Below are 26,024 nucleotides of genomic sequence, written 5' to 3'. Positions count from 1 at the left end.
TGAGGACCCATTTTCTGGTTGCCTCAGGGCACAGTCAGGGACCATGCCCTGCCCTGCTTTTTTAAACATCCATTTTTTTAGACCCCTGGATATACAGGGGCCTAATGTTCTCCCTGCACTGCAAGTTTGCAGCGTGGGGAACATTTTTTTGTTCCCACATGTGCCTGTTGCCTCACCTCAGAGGGGTTTGAGATGGGGCAAGAGGCACATGTGTGTTCATGTGGATGCGCCCGTAGAGGTGTCTGACATCCTGCATTAAATTTCTGTTTTAAATCTTAGATACTATTGTGCAGTTACTGATGACAAATGGTAACATTTTAACTAAGGTCACTTTACCACCACCTGTTTTACTTGGCTAAACATTCATACAGTGCAATCATCCCAGTCCCAACTTAGGAAAACAAGAAAAGTAAAGATATTGCATCACCTGAGTCTTCGCAAAACAAGATACAAAACTGTTTCATCCACACAATGGTGGCATTGCAGTCCTAATCTGTCAATGTCACTTTCTGGGTTTTTTAGAAGAGATAAGGTATAATTCTAACACCATGAACACTGCCAATCTAGACTAAATATGATTGACCTTGTCTGCTGGTTTGCATACTTGAAGCTGGAGTATGTACATTGTAGCAAATTTGATTACACATTTTTTATCCCAAAGATAATGGTAAATATTACCTTCATTTTCAGTTATCATTTTAAAATGTGAGTTTGGGAAACAATTGTAATTACTATTTATCCTTGTTAGAAGCTCAGTTGTCACTCTCCTTACTCCAGCATCCAAGATTTACCTTGGTTATTGCTGTACCTTTGCTGAAAGCTCAGGCTCTTTTGTCTTCTTTCCTGATCAGATTTGTAATTTGACATCTTCCATACAAAAATTTCATATAAATTTAGCATGTAAGAAAGGACAATAAACTCAGTCTCTCTAATCTTGAGGTGTGTAGGGGAATCGATGCAAAATGTAAGGTGGAGAGATTAGAAAGGTTAACACACTCTGATTCAAAACACAAGTGATTTTCCACTTTATTTACTTTAGTATTTTTTTCTGTATGATGCTGTATACACTTGGATGATTTTCACATTTTGATGTCAGAAGAGTATATTGTATGTTTGAGAGATTATAGTTAGCTCCTTCTATCTGGTCCCATGCTTTTTAACTCTGAGTCATACATCAGCTTTTAGGTTTCAGTTATCACAAATCAAGTGCCAGGACTGTACATTTCAGGAATAAAAATGAAGATAGAGAAAGTAACTTTTTAACCTGCTGAAATTAATGACAATAGCTATGTCATTCTATGAGATCCAAGGGGTGGATCTGAAATAAGGAGCAGCTAAATAAACATATATGTGATATACAGTATATAAACAAGGTTTTCCAAATATGTCTGTTTTCCAAGATATTTTTGAAACCCATTCATCTATATTAGTCCCTCACAGCATGAAAATACATATTTTTGCTTTTGTTTTTAAAAGTTTTCATAGCAAGAAGCATATTTTGCAGAAAAGATCCTTGATGCCTTTGGTGCTGGATAGTCTCAGCAACTGCCAGCAGTTGGGTGTTCACATGTTTTTACCCAATAGTCACGTGCATAGCTCTCCCAGTGTTTTAGGTTAAAAAGTAGACAAAAGGAACAGGTTGGCTGTGGGCATTCACTGAAGCATATATTCTCTTAGATCCCATAAAATTAGACTGAGAGTTTGTGAAAAATATAATCTATCTCCCATATGTCTAATTCCACACCGTAGGATAAAATAGTCTTGTTCTTCACACCAGCACTTAGAGATGTCCAAATACTCAATGCTCAGCATAAACATAATTAGAAACACAGATGAAAATGACTACGTATCATCGAGGAAAGTCACACTCTTAGAATGAGCTGTGAATTTCTCACATAATAAAATCTTTATTTTCAGCAGTTTTCTCTCCTTTTTTTTCAGGTTGTCTAGATACTAACCTAATGCTATCTTAAATGTATTAATCTGTAAATTATATCACCTGAGAGCTTCTGGTTACATCTATTCAACCATGCTGATTTGAATGGGTTGCATGTGTGTAAAAGAGAGCACAGCATAGCACAATCTGTTTGGCTAATAGTAGACGTACGATTTGTTTGGTGAGACAGTCAGAAAACAAAATGGTTAATGAGTGATTAAAAAATGTATCCAAGTGGGCTAAGCTGGAATGCATATAAATTGCTATTGAGTAAAAATGTCATTCAATGGTAAAGGTGACAGACTCTTTTAGTCAGTTTGTTTAATTAGTGTGGAACCAGGGTGTGTGAGAGTAGCAGTTATAAATTCTTTACATTGGTGTAATTATAGCCGTACTCCATCAAAATGACTTTTCTTTGTTGAAAGTTAAATACAAGCATACCTCGGAGATTTTGTGGGTTCGGTTCCAGACCACCGCAATAAAGCGAATATCGCAATAAAGCGAGTCACACAAATTTTTTGGTTTCCCAGTGCATATAAAAGTTATGTTTACATTATACTGTAGTCTATTAAGTGTGCAATAGCATTATGTCTAAAAAAACAATGTACATACCTTAATTAAAAAATACTTTATTGCTAAAAAATGCTAACCATCATCTGAGCCTTCAGCGAGTCATAATCTTTTTGCTGGTGGAGGGTCTTGCCTCGATGTTGATGGCTGCTGACTGATCAGGGTGGTGGTTGCTGAAGGTTGGGGTGGCTGTGGCAATTTCTTAAAATAAGACAACAATGAAGTTTGCTGCATCGATTGACTCTTCCTTTCACAAAAGATTTCTCTGTAGCATGCGATGCTGTTTGATAGCATTTTACCCACAGTAGAACTTCTTTCAAAATTGGAGTCAATCCTCTCAAACCCTGCCGCTGCTTCATCAACTAAGTTTATGTAATATTCTAAATCCTTTGTTGTCATTTCAACAATGTTCACAGCATCTTCACCAGGAGTAGATTCCTTGGCTTGCTCGACACAGGGTTGCCACAAACCTTCAATTTGTAAAAAACGCAGTATCTGCGAAGCGCAATAAAGCGAAATGCAATAAAATGAGGTATGCCTGTATTGTTATGACATTTTATATTTCTTCAGTGCACAGAGATGATTCTGCATTTCTTTGCTTATTTTTCCCTTTTGGATGCACTCATCTTCTGTCCTGCATCCTTTCAAGCAAAATGGGCTAGATTCTGATATCAGTTATGTTGAAGTATAACTGGAGTAAATAACAATTTCAAAAGAATTTCTCTAGTATACACCAATGATACTGAGATCAGAATCTTGCCCCTGAGATCAGCCACATATTTCTAGCTGCTTTTAATTATTACTTTGGGATGAATTCTGAAGGTTTATTCAGTTCTTACTCAAGCAATCTTCCACTGAATTTAGTGGGAGTTACACCTGAAAAAAATTAGCATAAGCCAGTGGTTCTCAGCATTTGACTCAAAGCACCTCTCAGAAAATGCCAGCTCTTAGCTTTCACTAATTTTTTGACAATGGAAAAAAACAGAGCAATTCTTCTGTTGCAAAGAACCCAAAAAGACCAGGACAAAACAGTGTTTTTAACACTCTGGACTCCAGTTTGAAATCTCTTTGCTTATCTTGTAAAACATGTTAGGTATTTGTTAAGTCTGCTAATGTTGAACAGCACCTTTAAAAGGTTCTGATGGCACCTCAGCATGGGAATCATTGGTATAAGCTGTGTAAAGTTTTCCATATGTAACCCTTTCCTTCTTTGATCTTTGACTCAGTCCATCTCAAATAATTGTCTATCATCCATAAGAACACTGACTTGTGACGCAGAACAATACTCCCTTCCAACGTATCATCTAGCTTTTCCAGGGCTAGAGTATATTTTTGAAAGAATAGTTACATTTCATAGGTAATTACACAAACCTTGCACTTTTTGGTTTGAACACCCACACTGCAACAATGTTTAGAATCAGATATAGGCACAGTGGATTTAAATTTTCTCAAGTACTGCAACTGTTTTTTATGTCCATGCAGCACTTTGGATACAATTTTATATTCATATTTATCTCCCTCTACTAATTGTATGAAATACGTTGTGGGTCAGTTTGGGTCATTGCTTGTTAGTACCTCAGAAACAGTTTCCTATGCCAAACATGGCAGACAATTTTAATTGTTCCTCCCTCTCTGAATTCTTTTTTCATCATCTATTTTAAATAATTAACATGGTTATTCCGCAGTTCACTATCTTCTGATATCTGGAAAATGGTGTCAATACTATGTCCAGGAAAAGAAAGTGCTCATAATGTTAAGCTGGCCTGCATCTTCCGGATGAAATAGCTATGAAAGGTCTCTGGGTTACCCCAAAAATCAGGCACCCCAAAAAAGTGGCTTTTACTTGTTACATCCAGAAAACACAGATACAGTAATGATGTCTAATGTATTACAGAAATTGATCCCTCTTACATACCAGGCAGCTAGAAAGAGCAGCTCATGCTTGTCATTAGATGTGTCTACATGTTCATCAATGTTCAGTGATTACTGCACATTTAATTTAGTACTTATATAATCACGTACTAAATAAACATGCAGTAACCAGAGTTACTGCACAGTAGCTCTGGCAAACCCCTTTTTAATGATGCTACTGTGCAGTAGCCTAATAATACTACACACTAGTGTATTAGCACTGTCTGTGCTGTGGCACACTACTGCACAGCATTATTAGGCTACTGCACATTTAATGTCTCATATAGATGCGCCAGCTGATAATTAATTAATTAATTGCTGTATTTGTGACTGTATACTATATGGACAAAACATAGGTTTTAGCCAATAATGCTCCTTATTAATTAGAGACATACTTAGAACTTCTTATGTGGATTGACCCTCCATTTGTTATTTAGGAAAAAGGTCAGGTTAAGTGGTTTTACCTGGGAAAGATAGTAGGAAAAGGGCTGTCTTTGCAGACCATGAGATTAGTCAGAGGGATTGTTTTCAGCAGTTGTATATTGTTTCTGGTACTCACTATCGAAAGAACTGAGGGAAAATCCTGAGGTTAATCTTGGAGCTTACAGCTCTTATGCCAACACAGAAAAAGTCCTTTATCTACTCAAAGAATTCTCTCTCTCTTTACAACTGAAAATCAGAAAATATGATCTGTCTTTGAAATCAGTAACTACAATTAATATATACAGTATGAGTCACTATAGAACTAAGGAAATTAGTTTGATGTGCAAGCTATTAAATCTACATTCTTTAAACCCTTATCCAATCTTTACTCCTATCCATCAGATGTGACATATAAACAAGAATAGCTCATGATAGTTAACCAAGTATGAAGGGACCTTTATTCTGGCATTATATTTCTATTGCTCCTGATTTCAGTAGAATTCTTCACTGACCGTCAATTAAAATAAAATTTATATTGTCTAACATGACAATATATTGTAGTACACCATTTGCAAAATGTCTCTTTAGGCCAGTCTGCTTCCTCAATAATTAAATAGATACCAATTGGCTAATTGAATTTTCAATAAAATATTTTGATTCCAGTGATCATAATTCAATAATAAATAGTATTTTAATAGGGTCTTATTTCAAATAATTGTAAGTAGACAATAAATTCACACATAACAAATGACACTAAGTAACACTATAATTGTAATGTAATTTTACAATGATAAGCTTTCCCAAGATGAATGACTTTTCAGATTGTGAGTTAAAAAGGAACAGCTGATTCACACTGTATTACACATTTCTGCTGGAATTCAGCAGTACTTCAGGGTTTTTGAACATGAATATGAACTCCCTTGAACAACGCTGTTGGTGGTACTAAATATCCAAACTAAAAATGATTATTGGGAGTGGGGATAATTTAAAGAAAAAGAAAATTTATTTGGAAAATTGTAATTTAATCAGAGCATGAAATAAGATTTTGAAAGTTACATTATTTACAAGTACACATATATGTACTAAGTGGGGAAGCAAGAGACCTGGAACAAGAGGAAGTAGGATGGGACAAAAGAAGAGGTGCTCTCATACAACCTGAGAAATCAGGGCAATTGACTAGTTACCTCAGGTGCCTGGATATGAATGCATGAAGCCTGGGAAAAAAGCAGAAAGAACTGAAAGTCCTTGCACAGTAATGAAACTATGATGTGATTGGAATAACAGAGACCTGGTGGGATAGCTCGCATGACTGGAACACTGTCATGGATGGGTATAAACTGTTCAGGAAGGACAGGCAGGGGAGCAGAGGAGGAAGAGCTGCACTTTATGTAAAAGAGCCATATAATTGCTCAGAGCTCTAGTATGAAACTGAAGATTGGCCTGTTGAAAGTCTCTGGCTTAGGGTCAGAGGGAAGGGCAACAAGGGTGATATCACGGTGGGGGTCTGCTGTAGACCCCAGACCAGGAGCAATTGGTGGATGAGGCTTTCTCAAACAGTTAGCAGAAGTTTCCTGATCACAGGCCCTGGTTATCATGGGGGACTTCAGTCACCCTGACATCTACTTGGAGGACAATACAGCAGTGCACAGGCAATGTAGGACTTTTTGGAGAGTGTTGGGGACAACTTCATGGTTCAAGTGCTGGAGTGACCAACTAGGGGCCATGCTCTTCTTGACCTGCTGCTCACAAACAGGGATAAATTGGTGGGGAATGTAGTAATGGATGGCAACTTGGTCAGTAGCAACCATGAGATGATTGAGTTCAGCATCTTGAGGAAAGGAAGGATGGAGAGCAGCAGAGTAAGGACCCTGGACTTCAGAAAAGCAGATTTCAACTCACTCAGGGAACTCATGGGCAAGATCCCCTGGGAAACCAATCTGAAGGGGAGAGGAGTCCAGGAGTATTGTACTTTCATAGATTTCATAGACATCATAGATATTAGAGCTGGAAGGGACCTTGTGAGATCATTGTGTCCAGCCCCCTACCCAAGGGGCAGGAAGTCAGCTGAGGTCAGATCATCCCAGCAAAATAAGCATCCAGTCATTTCTTAAAGGTATCCAGAGTAGCTGCTTCCACCACTTCTGGAGGGAGTCTATACCAGACTCTGGAGACTTGGATGGCAAAGAAGTTTTTTCTTATGTCCAATCTAAAATGGTCTTCCAGCAGTCTGTGACCATTAGACCTTGTCTTCCCTTGGGGTGCCCTGGTGAACAGACATTCTCCCAGTTCCTGATGCACACCCTTTATATACTTCTAGGCTACCACCAAGTCCCCCCTGAGCCTTTGCTTCTCCAGGCTGAAGAGACCCGTGCCTCTCAGCCTCTCATAAGGCCTGCTCTCTTGTTTTCTAATCATGTGCGTGGCTCTCCTCTGGACTCTCTCAAGCTTCTCCACATCCTTTCTAAAGTGTGGAGCCCAGAATTGGATGCAGTACTCCAGTTGCATCCTTACCAAAGCCAAGTAAAGTAGGAGGGTGACTTCTTGAGTCTTGCTTGAGATGCACCAGTAGATGAAAGCCAGAGATTAAAGAAAGCTTACCGAGAGTGCAAACCATCCCAATGTGCAGGAAAACTAGCAAGTATGGCAGAAGACCAGCTTGGCTTAGCAAGGAACTCTTTAGTAAACTAAACCACAAAAAGGAAGCTTATAATAAGTGGAAACTTGCACAAATAACTAGGGAAGACCATTGCTCCTATAACTATAAGAGAATTGTTCAGGCATGCAGGGATTAAGTCAGGAAGGCCAAAGCATAATTGGAGTTGCAGCTAGCAAGGGATGTGAAGGGCAACAAGGAGGGTTTCTACAAGTATGTCCATAGCAAGAGGAAGATCAGGGAAAGTATGGGGCCCTTACTGAATGGGGGAGGCAACCTTGTGATAGAGGGTGCAGAAAAGGCTGTAGTGTAATGCTCAATGCCTTTTTCTCCTAAGTCTTCCCAGGCCAGGTCAGCTCCCAAACTACTGCACTGGGTAGCATAGTTTGGGGAGGAGGTGAAGAGCTCTCAGTGGTGAAAGAACAGGTTAGGGACTATTTAGAAAAGTTGGACCTGTACAATTCCATGGGGCCAGATGGGATGCACCCGAGGGTGCTAAGGGAGTTGGCTGATGAGATTGCAGAACGCTGGCCATAATCTTTGAAAACACAGGGCTATCAGAAGAGGTCCCAGATTGGACAAGGGCAAACCTAGTGCCCGTATTTAAGAAAGGGAAAAAGGGATCCAGGGAGCTACCAGTCAGCCTCACCTCAGTCCCTGGAAAAATCATGGATAAGATCTTCAAGGAATCCATTTCTAAGTAGTTGGAGGAGAAAAAGGTGATTAGGAACATTCAGAATGGATTCATGCCTGACGGACCTGACTGCCTTCTATGACGAGGTCACTGGCTTTGTGGATGTGGGGAGACTGGTGGATGTGGTATACCTTGATTTTAGCAACACTTTTGATACGGTCTCCTACAACATTGTCTCAGGCAAACTAAGGAAGTATGGGTTGGATAAAAGGACTGTAAGGTGGATAGAAAACTGGCTGGGGCATAAGGCTCAGGGCACAGTAATCAATAGCTCAATGTCTAATTGGCAGCCAGTATCAAGTGGAGTGCCCTAGGGGTTGGTCCTGGAGCTGGTTTTGTTCAATATCTTCATCAACGACCTGGAAAATGGCAGAGTGCACCTTCGACAAGTTTGCAGATGGCGTGAAGCTGTGCGGGAGTAATAGATATGCTGGAAGGTAGGACTAGGATTCAAAGTGACCTACAGAAATTGGAGGATTGGGCCAAAAGGAATCTCATGAAGTTCAACAAAGACAAGTGCAAAGTCCTGCACTTAGGATGGAATAATCCCATGCACCAATACAGGCCCCCAGGCTGATTGGCTGGGCAGCAGCTCTGCAGAAAAGGACCTGGGGGTTACATTGGACAATAAGCTCAGTATGAGCCAACGGTGTGCCCTTGTTGTGAAGAAGACTAATGGTATACTGGGCTGCATTGGTAGGTGTGTTGCCAGTAGGTCAAGGGACGTGATTATTGTCAAGGGATGCAATTATTCCTCTCTGTTCAGTACTGGTGAGGCCACATCTGGAGTACTGTGCTCAGATTTGGGCTCCCCGCTACAGAAAGGATGTGGAAAAATTGGAAAGAATCCAGTGAAGGGCAGCAAAAATGGTTCAGGGGCTGGGGCACATTATTTATAAGACGAGTTTGAGGGAATTGGCTTATTTAGTCTGGAGAAGACTGGGAGGGGATTAATACCAGCCTTCAATTACCTGAAGGAAGGTTCAAAAGAGAATAGAACTAGACCTGGGCAGGCAATTATTTCAGCTGGAGCATTGCTTAACGAGTTTTGATGAGTTGTCGAGGGCTATAGCCCACCCCTTGACAGTTGCCCTGCCCTCTGCTTGCCATATTGGGATGGGAAGTCTCACCCCTAGCCCCTGAGCTTCATCACTGGAAGTCCCTCCCCTTGCCCCACCCCCACATAGTCCTTTTGGGACGGGGGTTGCCATCTTAAAACCAGACCTAAAATCATACACTAAAAGTCAAACACCTACTATAACATATTTTAATTTTATTACAAAAAATATTTTTGTCATGATTTGTGTTCGCACAGTGTATATAGAGGTAATTGCATAATAACTCAAAAATAAAGTTTTACTCTGGTATATTGTGTGTGGCAGGGTGGGGAGTGGTTGGAGTGTGTGTAAGGTGGGACGCGTGTGTATGGGAGGTGTGTATGGCAGGGGTTGTGTGTGTGCATGTGTATGTGTGTTGGGTGGGTGTGTGGGGGGTTGTGAGGAGGTGTGGCTGTGTGTATGGGATGGCATAGGGTATGTTGGGGTGTGTGTATATGTCAGTGGGAGTTGTGGGGGCATAGCATGCCTGCAGCTCTCACACTTGCACCAGGGGAAGCCGCATGCTGGACTCTGCCGGGAAGCAGAGGACAGGGCTCCCTCCACTCCCAGCAAAGTCTGGGAACCTGTGCGGCAGGGAGCAGGGAAGGCAGTTGGCTCCAGTGCAGGGTTTTCCCTGGTGCACTTGTGGGAGCTGCAGGCGTGAAACATGGAGTCTTTATGATAGAGGCGGCCAGGCAGGCTCCGCTCCTTGCTTCTGCATGCTGCAGTGCCTGAAGCCGTGCCTCACTGGGCACCAGCACCTGCACTGGGCACAAGTGCTCCAAGAAACCCTGCCTGCTTCTGCTGCTGGCAGCAGGTGCTGTGTGCCATGTGGAGGAGTGTGTGGGGGGGTCTCCACACCTCCCCACCCTTCCTCACACCCTCATCCTGCCCAGCCAAGCTCTGCACTCCCACTGCCTCCCTGGGCACAGGCTTTGCACCACTGTCCATGCTTCCCCCCAGCTGCAGCTTGACAGCCCCTGCCCCCACCCCCACTGCTTTCCTACCTGTTGCCCAGAGTGAGCTGGATGCCTGGGAAGCCAAGCAAGTTCTCATGGAGGCAGCTGCAGCAGGGGCAGCAGCAGCCACACTAGGGAACTGCGTGCTGGCAGGGCTGGGCCCTTCCACCCATGAGCGTGGGAGTGAGGCGCAATAGGACATGTTGGGGGTGTGTGTATACATGGATGCCTCGCTCCCACCCTCATGGGTGGAAGGGTTGAGCCAGTCTCAATTCATTGACAAGCACTGCAGGCTGGATGAAAGTGCCTGGAGGGCTGCATCCGGCCCGCAAGCTGTATTTTGCCCACCCCTGAGCTAGACTGTTCTCAGTGGTGGCAGATGACAGAACAAGGAGCAACTGTCTCAAGTTGCAACAAAGGAAGTTTAACTTAGAAAGAATTTTCTCCCTAGGACAGTAGTAAAACACTGGCAATGGTTACCCAGAGAGGTAGTGGAGTCTCCATCCTTGGAGGTTTTCCAAACCAGGCTAGACAAAGCTTTGGCTGAGATCATCTAGTTTCGGATGGTCCTGCTTTGAGCAGGGAGTTGGACTAGATGACCTGATATATATATCAGTTCTTTGCAGTAATAATAACAATCTAATAAAATTGATTTATTTCTATTTGGGTTGCTTTCACAGACTAGTATACAGAACAATTTTGATCTAAAAGCAATAAAATAACTTATTATTTTACAAGGAAACAATATAGTAATAATAATATATAGTCAATGGAAGAATATACATCCATTTACAGAATAAACTACAAATGTAAAAAACCAAAAGAACAGACAAAATATTATCATAGCTTTGCTATGTTTAAAGAAAATGGGAGAGGTAAGTGTCTGGTGCTGAGAAACGGTCTTTCATCTTTGGGTAATCCATATGGATTTGGTCTAGATCAGTAGACAGCAAAAGTTCTTACCAACTGATAAGTGTTTATTGACCTATGTGAAGTGAATCGGTTGTCTCAGTCTATTTCTCATGGAATAAAAGGTCAAATCACAAAGTCACCAGCATATTTGGCAATAATGTGTTGAAAATCTTGGCAGGGAGTGTGAAATAGACATGTAACTGGGTAATTTGGCAGACTGAATACTTGAGCATACCTATTACATCCATTTTTCCCTATTAAAACTGAGGGAAAAATCTATCAGTTGATTACATTTGGTTACCGTAAATGTTTTGACATGTATCAGTTCACCCATATAGCAAAAGAACCCACCAGAGCATAAGGCACAGGGACAAGCTGACTTCATGCCATATCTAAGAGGACTTCTGTAATGCAGTATGTTCATGCTGGTGCTCCTGATGCTTCATCTTCTGTTACCTTTTAACTGTCTCTTGTGGGTGCCATTTTACATGCTTCACTAATGGCTTTCAAATGATTCTGTTGGATCTGTTGGCCTGATGCCAAGATAGGATAAATCAATTTTGATACACAAATGGTGGAATAAATTATGCGGAAGGTTATTAAACATTATGGATTGCTATGGCACCTGAGTCTGAAAAGCCAGCTGGGCACATCATAGAAGACAGACAAAGAAATCAAGATTCTGTACACTATCTGTAACTCAAGATAGTATAATAAAAATGTGGGAATAATATGTGGGAACTCACAAAAGTTCAAGCGGGTGTTCCTGCATTGGCCAGATGACATTTTACAAAGAAAACAATAGTAGGAAATATGTGACAAGCATGCCTATTCTCTTGTGGAATAATAGATCTGTTATGCTTGCAAAGTCAGTGAGAGACTGTTAGCACAAACCATGCAAACACTGGTCACATGCAGTTAGCCTTTCTCAAGGGCTTATGTAAGTTCATACAGAAGTTTTTTCACCATGGGTATATACGTTTATGTCCTTTTTTAGATTTAAGCAAATCCCATTACTTAAATATTTCCAAACCCCCCTACAAAATTATACTGTTGAAGGGATATGTAATAGAAAGAGACCCTTCAAAAAAGTCCCTACATAATCCATTTGTGTGTAGATAAGTTCCATGAACATTTATAAAGCTAAAATATTCTTTTTGTTTTGTTTTTTGGACAGTACAATTCTTTTTCAACAACAATTGAATATAAATTTTATGAGACTATAATAAATGGGTCTACTCAGACATGCTATTCTATTTAAGTGAAGGTATCACAATCTGGCCACCTCTGCAAGGTGGCTGCCAGTCCTTGAGGTTCTAACCATAGATAATAGGGTTCTAACCATACATAATAGTCTGGCCTTTTAAGTGGGAACATTCAGCCTTATTGAGGAATCCTAGCTATGGGGCTTTTAGATAACAAGAGTTTATCCCACTGGGAGTTTAAAATCCCCCAAAAGAAAGCAGAAGGGTAGCGAACTGTGAAGGACGAGTTGTGAGCCAAAGGCAAACTGTGAGCTGAATAAGGAGGACCAGGAGGACCAGGCCTCTGGGCTGCAGCCAGAGCCAAAGGGCTCGCCTCCAAGGGCCTGGAAAAGAGTAGAAGGATTTGGATTTGTTTATTTGTTCATTTATTTGCTGCTCAAAGACTATGTTTTAGTTGGAGGAGTGGCTGAGGAGTTCCTCAGGGAGCAGAACCTGGCTGCAGAAACCTATAGACTAAGCATTCTGTTTACACCAGAACTTATTTTTCTTCTTCTTCTTACTATTATAATTATTATCTGGCCCTTCATTCAATCAGAAAAGATATGTGTGCTGTATCTGGTTCTGCATCTAGAGCTTGTTTTGATTCCTTTTCTTGTTTTTTTTGCTTATCAATATTCAACCATATCGTTTTACATATGAAAGATGAAAACACAAAAAGGTGGAGAAATATGGGCCATTTCCCTCATAAAGCACTGGCAGTACTTATTGCTGCATGTGAGTCATAGTTCATTTATAATATTAAACTTATATTGTAACTAGCATAAATTATAGCCTTTCTGCAAGTTGCATGACACAGAATTTAATTATCTTAGCCATTTGTCACTTAATGCAAAACAAATGCACTCTATATAAGTCATGAATAAAAAGAAACAGGAAGGTATGCATTTCATAATGAATGCGATAAAACTGACAGGTGTCAATAGTAGTGCAGTGTATCAGAAATACTTCAGACATGAAAGATTGATTATGTTTTATTCATGCAAAATAATTCAGTGCATAGACATTATCATCAGATAGCACACAGAGATGAAACTCTCCATGGAGAAGCCAAATCAAAATATTTTATGAGTCAATTCATCATAAAAGATGGCAATTTTGGAGTATGAAGAATTCTTCACAAATAAACTTTTGATGGTTCTGAATACACCTTATTAGGGTGGACCAAGTTTGCACCATGGGTTTTTAAACTTGTTGTTCAGTGCAGATACTGTTCAAAGAACCATTCAGGACTGTGCCTACACAACTTTAAAAGGGTTACTGTTGCAGGCCAGTATATTACTGATCACATTATAGGCTACAGTATAAATTTGTAATATATCTTGTGAAGCAGCCCAGGAAAGACAGATTATGATTGGGGAATGACAGTCTCTTTCAGGTCTTCGTAATACAAGAAAGAGCAGACATTATAATAGGTCACACAGGCACTTTCCAACATGCTGGCATAATTACTGTAATAGGTGTTTTAGTGCTGGGAGGTTGCAAGGAATTGAGGCTCAGCACACACCCAGCACAGGCTGCAGTTCTCTAAACCATGCTTTCTCACACTGCTCCTAGCAGTGCTATGGTGAACTAGTACAAGGCAGGAGGAGGGCCCTGCAGGATACCCTCTTTTTCCCAGAACAAACACAAATAAAATACAAAGGCTGATCAAAAATCTGTCATACTATTGTATATGATTGCTGCATATTATTGTAGATTCTGCTACAGCTGAACATTTATTATTCTTTCCACTATGAATTGATTTTCCGGTGTTTATAGCCTTATCATAAATGCAGACTCATCATCAAGCTCAGCATCTAAAGTAGGTGACAGCAACCTGGGATGATCCCATTTTTAATTTTTTAATGGTGAAAAGAAATCTAGACATTTTTGAAGTTCTCCCTATAAATGACCGTTATGCACTGTCTATTACAGGGGAAAAAAGATACAAGTAGATGCTAAGATTTGATGCTAAGCTACAACTAGATGCTAAGCTGGTACCTGTCCTCCTGATGAAGAATAATTGTAACTAGTGTGTGTGTGTGTGTGTGTGTGTGTGTGTGTGTAAAAAATATATAGCGGACAAAGTGATTTATTTCTTCAAATATTTGATATGTAATTCTTAGCGCTTATCTCATCAATTCATCATCATTGGCAGCCATCGGTCTCAGAAGACCACGGGGATTGCTCCTTTACTAGGTTACCAAGGACTACCACAGTTTCTCTGAGTGGCCGAGGGGACAGGCAGACCCTCCAGCAAGTTGCACATACAAATTCAGTTGCACATACATCACTTAAAACAACAAAATAAACAAAGGATGGCCCCAAAATCAGTTTACTTCAACTCACACCTTTTGTAGCAGGTTTGGATAAAAGAGAAAATAGTAACACGCTGCAGTGTGCCTCGAAAGTTATCGAGCTTGGGCTCCAGAGAAAGGCCAGAACTAGTACCACAACAGGAGAACCTTCAAAGAACATGCTGCAACTCTACTGAGGAAGGTCCAGCCTGCTGATGGTAATATGTCACAGGGAGAGAAGCTATCTAAGCCATATATAGGGTTCTTTAATTTAAAAAGGTATTTATTGGGCATACACCCAAATTCATGTAGCAGTATGTACTATTGTTGGTGTCTCAGGTATCTGGAAGGAATATTTTTCATGTAGGCACACCGGTGTACAGTATTATTTCAACATATTTATGTGAAGCATAGAATATAAGTTAAAACTGGTGTCTGGTTACAACAGTTGATGGCTTAAATAGGCTCCTTTCCTAAGAATAGTAAATCTTACAATGAAGATTTTCAGAAGTGATCTTGAAGTGAGTCTCAATCCAAATGCCATAAGATCCTAAGGGTGCCATGGGGTGTTGCACAAAATTAGCCCTGTTGGATGTGCAAGAATCTACAGATGATTTACAAGATAAACTCAGAGGCCACGTCCCCATGAGCAGGAACATGCGGTTTGCGGTGCCTCAAAGGCACCGTAAAACATGTGTGGCGCTTGTGCGCGATTCCATTTGTCATGCTGCAAATACAGCAAAATTAGATACTGGGAAATCCTTGTACCTAAAAGACCCTGTAGCAGAAAAACAAGTGGGATGGCGCATATGGCTGCAGCATGCGCCACCCGAAACCAGAGCCTGGCCGGCCAGATCCATGCTCTGGCTGCCAGCCAGGCTCCGCGGACCCAGATCACCGCTGCTGCAGCCCGGGAAGACCCACAAGATCCCAGGTAAGGTTGCTGGGCCAGCCCAGGTGTTGGCCCCAGCCTCCCTTACCCCACCTGAGGCAATTTGCCAGACACCAAGAGCATGCATGCAGGGGTGTGCCAGGGGATACCTAGCAGCAGCACAAATATGCTTTGCTATTTGTCCCTGGGGAGACACGTTTCCGCTTGTGGGGACATGGTCTAAAGATTTCAAATAGAAATCTATGCTATCCAAAGCAAAGCCCTTAGAAACAGAACGGCCTTGTTATTCTTCTGTTGTCCCAGAATGAGTGAAAGCAAAAAAATGATATTTTTGGAAAGGCACCTTTAGTCTAGCAAAGGGTGACTTGAGCCTAAAAAGGCAGAGAACCTTTGGACTAGTGTTTCTGAGTCTCGGATGCTCAACCTGAGGCAACATAAACGTCTGATTTTCACAGGGTAGATACCAAGCACCCAAAACAGGAAAGTGTCCCAAATCAGCAATGGCTTCCTGGAATCTTTGCCAGTAGACTTAGTGCTAAATGGCAGGATGGACCCTGACAGCATAATAAAAACAGGCTGCTCCCTCCAACCCCCACACACGCACACTTGGGAGTCTGTTTAGATGGGTGGCTCTCAGCCGCAGCCGCCCACGTGACAGCCTGTTAAAACATTTTTTAAACGTATGCAGACAGTAAGCTGTGAGGGTGCGGCCCACGTAGCATGTCGAGAGCTGCAAGCATGGCCTGGCTAAGGTCTGGTTTGACTATGCCAAGTGTCACGCACCACCGAGGTGCCAGGCGGAAGGCCTGCCTTCCCTCTACCCCGGGGCAAGGAGGTCTGTGGGCAACACCTGACTGCACCCGCTGCCCAGTAGGGACTGACCTAGGATGGAAATAACTTTGTGCCACCATAAACACGTGCTGGAGGGCGCAGCGGCCAAGCAGCCAGACGCCCACCGCCCTCAGCACATAGCAGCCGCCCCAAGCCGGTGGCTGATCATCATTTTGGGGCGACAGAGGCGGGCGAGCCACGGCCGGGAATGACGTCACCCAAGCCAGGCCTGCCCCGCCCGCCCCGCCCCTGCGCGGCTTCACCTCTGTGGTCACCTCCTCCCGCGCCTGCGCATTGCGGCCGCGGAGCATCCGGGCCTTGCCGCTGCGTCCCCGCGGAGTCGGGCCCGGCCGTGAGTCTCCTCGGCTCCGCACCCTCTGCCTGGCCCCTCCCTCCGTCTGCGGCGGCCCAGGTGAGCTCTTGTTTACGTCCCGGGCGGGAGGGGCGGAAGCGGGGCAGGTGCTGCCCCAGAGCTTGGCCCGCGGGGGCGGGGGAAGGACGGAGCCCAAGCCCCGGGGGAGCAGACACGGCAGCTTGGTAGGAACTTGGGATCAAAATGAGGGTTGGAAGGGGCCTCGGGAGGTCTAGTCCAGTCCCCTGCTCAAAGCTGGGCCAGCCCCAGCTAGATCATCCCAGCCACGGCTTCGTCTGGCTGGGTCTTGGCAGGATGGACTCTGCCACTTCTCTGAGTAACTTGTGCCAGGGCTTTACTATCCTCCTCGTGACAGTTTTTCCTCATGTCCAACCTAAACCTGACTTCAGACTAACACGGGTGATGACTTCTTCGTATGGAAATTGCTATTCCGTAGGGAAATGGTATGGGTGCGTTAGGACGGGGTGGCCGACCTGTGATATAAATAGCATACGCAGCCTCTGTGTAGGGCAGTGTTTCCCAACCAGTGTGCCACGGCACAGAAGTGTGCCATCAAAATGAACAGGTGTGCTGTGGAATTTTTGCCATGGCAATGAGCTACAATAGATGTGAGCATGGGGAATGCCTTAATAGGTGTGTCACAGAAAATTTGTATTAATGTAAGTGTGCCTTGGGCTGGAAAAGGTTAGGAAACACTAGTGTAGGGCATGTGACAGACCCAGGGTGGGACAGGGTGGAAGTAGGAAGCAGAGCAGCAGATCAGACAGGGAAAGCAGGTCAGAGTGGCACTTGGGCAGGGTGTGGGGCTAACTTGTGGTATGCTTACCTAAGAGGTTGGCCCCCAGTGTCTTGCACAGAATCAAGCTGCGTTCTTCCCATACTTTGTTGGCCAGGTCAAACTGTGTTACTGTTGTAAGAGACCCATATGAAAATAATTGAGGGTTTGTAGTAAAACTAGTCTGCCAAACCCTGTTATAAGCCTTTTAGAACAGCCTTTCAAACCATTGAAAAAACAGAGTTCTTGGATGCAGATAAAGCTAACTGGTAGATAATACATATTTTAAGAAGTATGGGAGTCTAGCAAATGGGACACTTGAAAAGGAGGGAGGAGATTATCTGTTTCAGTTTTGGCCTTGGTGGTTTGGTTGAATTTAGGTACTTCACTTAATTTCTCCTCGTTCATGTCTGGGTTTTTAAAATTAAATTAATATTTTAATTCTATTTTAAAGGATTCTCCTGGTTAAGTTTTACCACTTTTTATCTTTTGATGGTTTATTGCTGAAACTAGCTTGCACATGTATATGTTGTAGTTGAAAATGAGCAATAGAGCTGAATGAGTTATTGACAGCAATAATGAGTTGTAGCGCAGTGGCATCAGGGATTGATCCCAGGATTTATGTAAATAAAAGTATGAGCACCTGCACTAAATCTTGGATTCTGCAAATTAAAGGTTTTGGCAAACTCATATCTTAAGTATGGGGGAGATGGAACAACACGTAATCCTGGGTTACATTGCACAATAACCAATTTATTCAACTTTGACTTTCTCTTTCTGCTGGCAAGTTTCTTATAAACTTGCTTATTAAATGACTTGTTTGAATGTATTTCAGCCTGCAGATTGGCTGCCACTTCTTGCAGCCTGTTGCTCACAATATGCTCTGTGCATTAGATTGCTCCATTATTGGCTGACTCCCAGACCTGCATAGAATATTTCAAAATGGGAAATAAGTCTCCTTTTCAAAAATGTTCTTGTAACTGAAACCTTTTTGTCAGGTGTGCCAAAATTAGCTGCATACCCTGAGTGCCACTCTGATTCCCTTCCTGTACCAGATTTGCTGCTCACTGCTGTGCTCCTTGCCTGATTGCTGCTCTGCTTTCTACTTCCTGTCCTGTGTTCCCATCCCACCTGCTGCTCTACTTTCTGTTCTCAGCTCTGTTTGCTACTGTGTTCCCTACAGCCTCCCTCCTTTACCATGGGCCACGTGGGGGGGGCTGCCTGTGCCACATGTGACAGATATGCCACAGGGTGGTCACCTCTGTTTTAGAGTAACTAGCTAACGTGGAAGACAAGTGAACCACAAAAAGCTGCCAAATATAGGAATGTATTCTTTGAACCAGAAATGAATATAAATATTTCAAGCAATATGTACAGTTCTCTATCTGTTCCCAGAAACTCAAGACTAAGACAGGGGTGGGCAAAATGGCAGATCCAGCTGATGGCTAAACTGCTTTTCCCAGCAGACCCTGCCTGTGTTGCTGTGGCTGGTTGCCATGGAGACCCCAGGAGCAGCAGAGCCGTGACAGTTTGGAGCTAGGGTTTCCATGGAGGCTGGCCCCAACAGTAGTGGCAGAGCACATGGCCACTAAGATGTGGGGGGATGTGGGTGCACTAGAAGGGTGCAATAGGCTACAAGCTGACCTTGACAGGTTGCAATGGTGGGCGGATGAGAATAGGATGGGGTTTAACACTGGTAAGTGCAAGGTGTTGCACATGGGGAGGAAGAACCGGCACCACACTTACAGGTTGGGGAACTCCCCTCTTGCCAGCACGGAGACAGAAAAGGATCTTGGAGTCGTCATTGACTCCACGATGAACATGGCCGGCAGTGTGGGGAGGCAGTCAAGAAGGCCAACCGTACCCTGTCATGCATCCACAGATGCATCTCGAGCAGGTCCAGGGAGGTGATCCTCCCCCTCTATGCGGCACTGGTCAGGCCGCAGCTGGAGTACTGCGTCCAGTTCTGGGCGCCACACTTCAAGAGGGACGTGGACGATATGGAAAGAGTCCAGAGGAGGGCCACTCGTATGATCAGGGGTCAGCAGGGCAGGCCTTATGAGGAGAGGCTACGGGACCTGAACCTGTTTAGCCTCCACAAGAGAAGGTTAAGGGGGGACCTTGTGGCCTGCTACAAACTGGTCAGGGGGGATCAGCGGGTATTGGGGGAGTCCCTGTTCCCCCGTGCGCTGCCAGGAGTGACCAGGAATAACGGTCACAAGCTGGCGGAGGGTAAGTTTAGATTAGATATTAGGAGGCACTACTTCACAGTCAGGGCGGCTAGGGCCTGGAACCGGCTTCCAGGGGAAGTGGTGCAGGCTCCTAGCCTGGGGATTTTTAAAAGGAAGTTAGATGAGCACCTTGCCGGGGTCATCTGACCCCGGTGCTCTTTCCTGCCAAGGCAGGGGGTCGGACTAGATGATCTACCTAGGTCCCTTCCGACTCTAGCTACTATGATACTATGATCTTGTGGTGGTGACAGCATGATCTGAAGCCGGGCAAGAGCCTAGCAGGGGCATGCAGCCAGCAGATCGTGGCTCTGACCCAGCTCCGGACCACACTGTCACCGCTGCAAGATCCCCGGAGCAGCTCCCCACCCAGCTGTGTGCCCTGCCAGTAGGGCCATCCCTGGTAGGGGTGTGAATTGGGGCAACGGTCCCGGGCCCCGCACTTTGGGGGGGGCCCCGTGGTCTATGCCACAAAGGGCCAGCCACGGCTGCCATGTGCTGCTGATCACCACTGGCTTTGCTGCTGCTGCCAAGCGCTGCTGGCTCCAGCCACTCCCCCTGACCGTGCCTCCCCCGCCCCACCCCAGGATCCCGCACACCCCTAGGGACAGCTCTGCCTGCCAGTGCTGCTGCAGCCAGTTGCCATGAAAACTCTGGCCCTGTGCGCTGCTCCTGCTGTCTCCATGGTAACCAGCTGCAGCGACATAGGCAAGGGGATGCTGTCAAATAGAGTCCACCACAGGCAGGACTTTGCCTTCCCCTGCTTTAAGAGGCAGTCTTAAAAATAGTTACTATGTAAATAATTAATTGTAACAAATAGTTAATATAAGTTCTTTTATCCTGTAAGAGGACTTCTTCACTTTAGTTTAAGCAGCTTGCTTGTACACGCATACAAATAGTGTGAACTGCATTTTTAATAGATGTTGACAGTGCATTTCTACCTTTTGGATGATAGACTACAGTCTCGGAACAAACCCCTGTGGGACCAGGAGAAAAGTTCCATGAGGGCATGGGCAACCAGTCAGTCATCAGCTGGGGTGGAGTAGTCCCCCCGCAGCTGATTGTGCCAACCCAGAAGAACACCCCCCCCCCCCAGGTCAGCGCAGTTGGCCATGGAGGGACCACAGGGATCACTTCTACTGGCACCCCCACTCCCCAGCCGCCACTTTCAGGGTGGGGGCACAAGTGCTCTCACCTGCCTCTCCCTGCTTGTCACATAGGGAGGGAACGCTGGCTGTCAGGGGATGCACATGTATCTCCTATGTGTTGCCACTGCATGGGAGATGTTTATTATAATAACCAATTTGATGTATCATAATAATGAAAACATGGTTTCTGCGTCAATAAGGTTGTACTTGAGATTTTTTTTTAAATATTTCTCAGAAGTGAATGCAACAGGAATTCATGCTAGTTCATAGCTTGCTCCTTTTTGTCTGTGCAGGAACATAAATCTTCTACTCCAGGGAGTGAAGTTCCTTTTTATCTTAATTCTCTTTCTCATCTTGTTGGAAATTAATGGCCAGATCCTCTGGTTCCCAGCTTCTTGCTGGCTAGTTTGTATCCACTTTCTTTCAGGACTATCTCCTGTGTTTGTCTCAGCTGTTTAAAGGATTTCTGGTCATGGTCAGTGTGAAAATAATTTGATTCTTGTTACTTCTCCTGACAGGTTTCAGGGACAGTTGTCCACTTTAGGCTACTATTTTGGGAGATAACAAGAGAAGGAATGGAGATACTGGACTTGCCAGCCAATTTGGAAAGTTCAGTGCATCCATGGGAACAGATTCAGTGAGGGTTTTTTGCAGTCATGAGGGCAGACATTTCCATAAACCATTTACATTAAGTGTTACGTTCTGTAGCAATCAATATAGGAACTTTGGTGATTAGATCTTTTCAGTTTGCAATGGTTTCGTTAGTTCTTGCTATGAGGAGGGGGGAGAGAGCTTTTCATACGTGAATTCTGTGCACAGTTCTTTGTCTTAACTATTTATCACTGAAGCATCAATAGCTATTTCCAGCTATCCAATCTGGATGAGGTGATGTGTCCAGCAGTACTAATATTGAACCTGTTCAGAACTGGGATTTTGACTAATTAAATGTTTATTTGAAAAGCAGGCTGAGAAAGTCTGCAGGTGACATTTAGGTGGTAGAGAGAGCCAAATCATATACTTGTTTGTCTGTGGGTTGGAGCATGTGTTTGGGACTGTATAGTTTACTTAATCCATACCTGTGTGAAACATTCAGTGACCTGAATGAAATATGTAGAACTTATAGGCAGTCTGACCTTTATGTAGCAGCAAAATATTTAGTATTATTTGGACCCCAATGAAAATTACCCACGAGTTCTGAAGGTATTTTACATGGATTGCAGAACTGTTGGCAAAGGTATGTAACCTATTGCTTAAATTTGTTTTGGTGCCAGAGGACGAGAGGCTTGCTAACATAACCTCAGTCTATAAAAAGAGCTCCAGAGGTGATCCAGGGAACTACTGGTGAGTCAGATTCTACTGATTTCTTGGGAACAGAAGTCAATAATAATGATAGAAATAGAATTAGTTGGTCTCATGGACGAATATGATATGCTGGGGTAGAGTCTGTGTGGTTTTTATAAAGCTCTGTAAAATGCCTTTCCAGTCTGCTGGAATTCTTTGTGAGTGTTAACAAGCACATTGATAACTGATATCTGGTTGACTTAAAGTATACAGTACTTGGATTTTGACATGGTCCCTCACCAGAAGCTGTTAAAGAAACTAAGCCATCCTCATGGAGAAACTCATTCACTGAAAAGTAATTAAACCCAGTCAGCAGCCTTTTATATCCTGTGGTCTAGAACAACCTGTTTTTGATCCAGTATGGTGGGTGAGTGGCTTCAGCAGCACACCTGCAAGGAGTGGGGGGGGGGGAATTCCTTGCATCTGTGCTGGGGCCAGGCAGCTGGGACCTGACTGCCACTGCTTCTTCCAGCCCCCCCTTTACCCCTTGCTCCTGATCTGGGATACAAGCATAGCTTCCAGTTGAGTCCATCTTAGTGCCACTTCTCCCTAGCCTCCTCTTCTCAGCATGGTCACAGCTGGAAACTGCCTGGCTGTGGTGCAGTTTCTCATTGGCTAGAAACTGTGTCCACACTGCAGCTTTGGGGAGGGGAATCTGGGAGAAGCAGTGGCAGCATGTACACAGCTGGAAATATCTGGTTCTGGCACAGCCATCCCTGGGGGCAGGGGGTGGGGTGGGGTGGGGAAATCAGGGCAACCGCCCCGGGCCCCGCGCTTTGAGGCTGTACAGACCCCAAGGGTGCCACCACTCCAAGTGGCTGCCGCATGCCTCTAGCTTCACACTCCAGCTGCTCACCAGCCCCTTTCCAACACAGGCTGATATGCCCCAGGCCCCACGCACCCCTAGGGTCGGCTCTGGGCACAGCTCCTTACTGCTCAGCCCAGGCAAAGCCCTCCAGCTCTGCAGGCTGGATCCAGTGGCTCCATTGGATGTGGTTGGGTGATTCCCTGGGTTAAAGGGAGAAGAAAAGATTTGGACTAAATGTTAAACTTTCACTACAAAGAAATGTTAACAGTGGGATAACAGTTTAATTGTTGAACATATTCATGAATTATTTGGAAAAGGGAGTAAGTAGCAAAAAGGGCAAAATTTGTAGATAATACTAAAACTTTTTCTGAGTACTCAAATCCATAACCGATGGTGGAATTACTTAAAGATCTTTCAGAACTGAATGGGCTGCCAATAAACTAGCAAGACAACATGGAAGGAATTAATATTAACTATATGTACACAGTAATGGAATCTTAAACTGGTCACTACCATTCAGGAATGAGAACTTCAAATTGTTGTGACTAATTAAAAACATTGGTGCAATATGCAGCAGTGGTCAGAAAAGCAAATGTGTATAAAGACTCATTAGAAAAACAGGTGTAAATAATTGGAAGATACTGTTATGCCATTATAAAGTCATAATGCACCTGTGTCCTGAGGACTATGTGTAAATGAGGTCTTTTCAGCTCAAAAACAGATATAGTATACTGTAAGAGAGCCTGAGGCTCTCTCTCACTTAGTGAAAGAGCAGCCTGGACAGGCAGGGGGCAGTGGGGAGCTAATGGGATAATTAGCCAGCACCTGCAGGCGGTCAGGTGACCTGATGCAGGCAGGACCAGAGGAGCATATAAGCTCAGGGCTGGGGTTAACAGGGGTAGTCTCTCCCTCGCTTCTATCAGAGAAGGTGCTGCTGCCCAGGATGCTGGGTTAGTGAGGGTTTATATTCTTAAAGAGGCAGAAAGCTGCTATATGTTATTTATGTTGTATCCCAGGAGCTTGTGTTTCTGTTATATTAACCCAATGCCTTGCAGATAAAGCTGTAAGGGAGGTGGAGGCCTCATTAGTGTCTGAGTGGGAGGGGAGGTACTTGACTGCCTTGAGCCCTGCCAGAGGTAGGCTCGGGGCTTCAACACTTACTGAGTGCCAAGCAGCACCAGAGAGGCGCATAGTCATAGAGGGACCAGGGGCCACCCAAGAGGGCTGCAGTCATAGAGGGGCTAGGGGCCTGACATATAGGAACCAGGGGCTCAGTGACTAAAAGGGACAAGGGAAGGCTAGTGCCTCAAAGCCAGTTCTTATTTAGTGGACCTAGGCTAGAAGGCCTAGCTTCATTAAAGGGGCAAAGGCTAAGGCCCCAACAGGGGGAATATACTGATAACACCTGCGAGGCATGGGGCATGGTAAAGCCATGCAATTAGCCTATAAGGCTGTTTGGAGCAACACAATTGGCCTATAAGGCTTTGGGTGCCCAGGCAGCCTCAGTGGACTACGGAGGCCCAGCCTGGAGCAAACATGATGAGGGGGCCTAGCAAACGTTTGTGGGCAGCCTCCCTTTTATATTTATTTACATTACCATCAAGGCATGGCAGGAAAAATATTAAGGTGCTCTAGGAGCAGAGCAGGGCACGGTCACAGAGCCACCAGGGGATGTCACAGCCATCCTGGGGATCACGATGTGTTCTATATACTTAAACAGGTAAAGCAAAGGGCGGGAAGGAAGTTTGAAAGTATGGAATAGCATCTAAGAGTCTGAAAATGCCTGAACTTTCCAGCTTGGAAAGGAGATGTCTGAGGGAAGGTATGATAGAGATCTACAAAATCATGAGGAGTATGGAAAAAGTGAATGGGAAAATACTGTTCTCTGTCGTTTTTTACTGCAAGAACTAGGGGACTTGTCATAACTTGGCAGCTATTTGGGAACCAACAGAAGGAAGCTGTGTTTGTACAAAAATATGTTACTTGAAAACATCGCTACTGGTTTCGTAGAAACTAGTAGTATAATCAGGTTTGAAGAGGTTAGACAAGCTTATGAAAGGATGGGTTCATCACGGGCCATTAAACAACAGTTGGGAATGTAAGTTTCTGGCTCTGGGTATCTGCAACCCTATGATTGCTGGGGACTGGGAAGGTGTAACAGGTGACGGATGCCCCATTTCTCTTACTCCAATGCACCTGCAACTTGCTGCTGATGGAGATTGAACCTTTAGCCTGATGCTGCGTGGCATTCATGTTCATGTGTCCAACCTTCCGATATTCAGCAGCACTTTGAGGAAACAACCGTTCACCCTTAAGGAATTCTGCCCTTTCTGCTCATCTTTCACTTCTTTCCTTGCTAGTCTCTTTTTTTCCCCTCTCCTTCTTAGTTTTAATTTCTGCTCTTGTTTGTTTGTTTGTTTGTTTAATTTCTTTTCATGTACCACTTTTTTGTGGGCATCCCTGTACTACTATTTCAATGTTGGGGGAACAGGGGGGTTGTTTGTTTTGGTTGGTTGTTTTGTTTGAAGTTAAATGTGAATCCTTAAAACATCCAATAGTATTTTAGAGATGATGCCCTCCTGATTAGAGATAGTTGTTTGGAAGGAGAATTGCTTGTCTTAGTGCTTCTGCTCCGTTTACAAGTTCAGGCAGATATCACTACACCGGTTACAATTGCAAGCCTGCCTTCCTGCCTGCAGAAATACATTTTAAAATGAAAATGCTGAGATTCTGGGCAATCTGAATGTTTTGTGGCTGTGTATCTTTTAGGCTACGTTCAGTACGTGGGCTACTCCTCTCTTCAAAGAGGAACTCTGTTTAATTCACCTTCTTAAGATCTTTGTTGTGAAGACTTTATTGTCTTCCATTCTTGGATTCCTGAAGTGCTATAAATGCGCACAGTTGTTGGGCAAAAGTCAGTGGGAGCTTTGCC

General features: G+C 43.9%; 1 protein-coding gene across 2 annotated transcripts in view; it reads left to right on the top strand.

Annotated features, from left to right (window-relative positions):
• The first annotated feature begins 16,722 nt into the window (after positions 1 to 16,722).
• Positions 16,723 to 26,024, top strand: part of TMEM106B (transmembrane protein 106B) — a 29,813-nt gene continuing 20,511 nt past the window's right edge. The window contains exons 1-2 of one of the 2 annotated variants that reach the window (XM_090046912.1): positions 16,724 to 16,831; positions 22,215 to 22,284. The gene's annotated coding sequence lies outside the window, so the exon portion shown is untranslated. Of the gene's footprint in view, positions 16,832 to 22,214; positions 22,285 to 26,024 lie in introns of both variants that reach the window. The other variant, XM_090046911.1, reaches the window with a different exon arrangement.

Source organism: Crocodylus siamensis, chromosome 5, assembly GCF_052110815.1.
Source record: "Crocodylus siamensis isolate JL-2025a chromosome 5, ASM5211081v1, whole genome shotgun sequence".
Classification (NCBI taxonomy): Eukaryota; Metazoa; Chordata; order Crocodylia; family Crocodylidae; genus Crocodylus; species Crocodylus siamensis.
The sequence above is the reverse complement of the archived record's forward strand: the minus strand, read 5'-3'. Positions and strand labels throughout refer to the sequence as shown.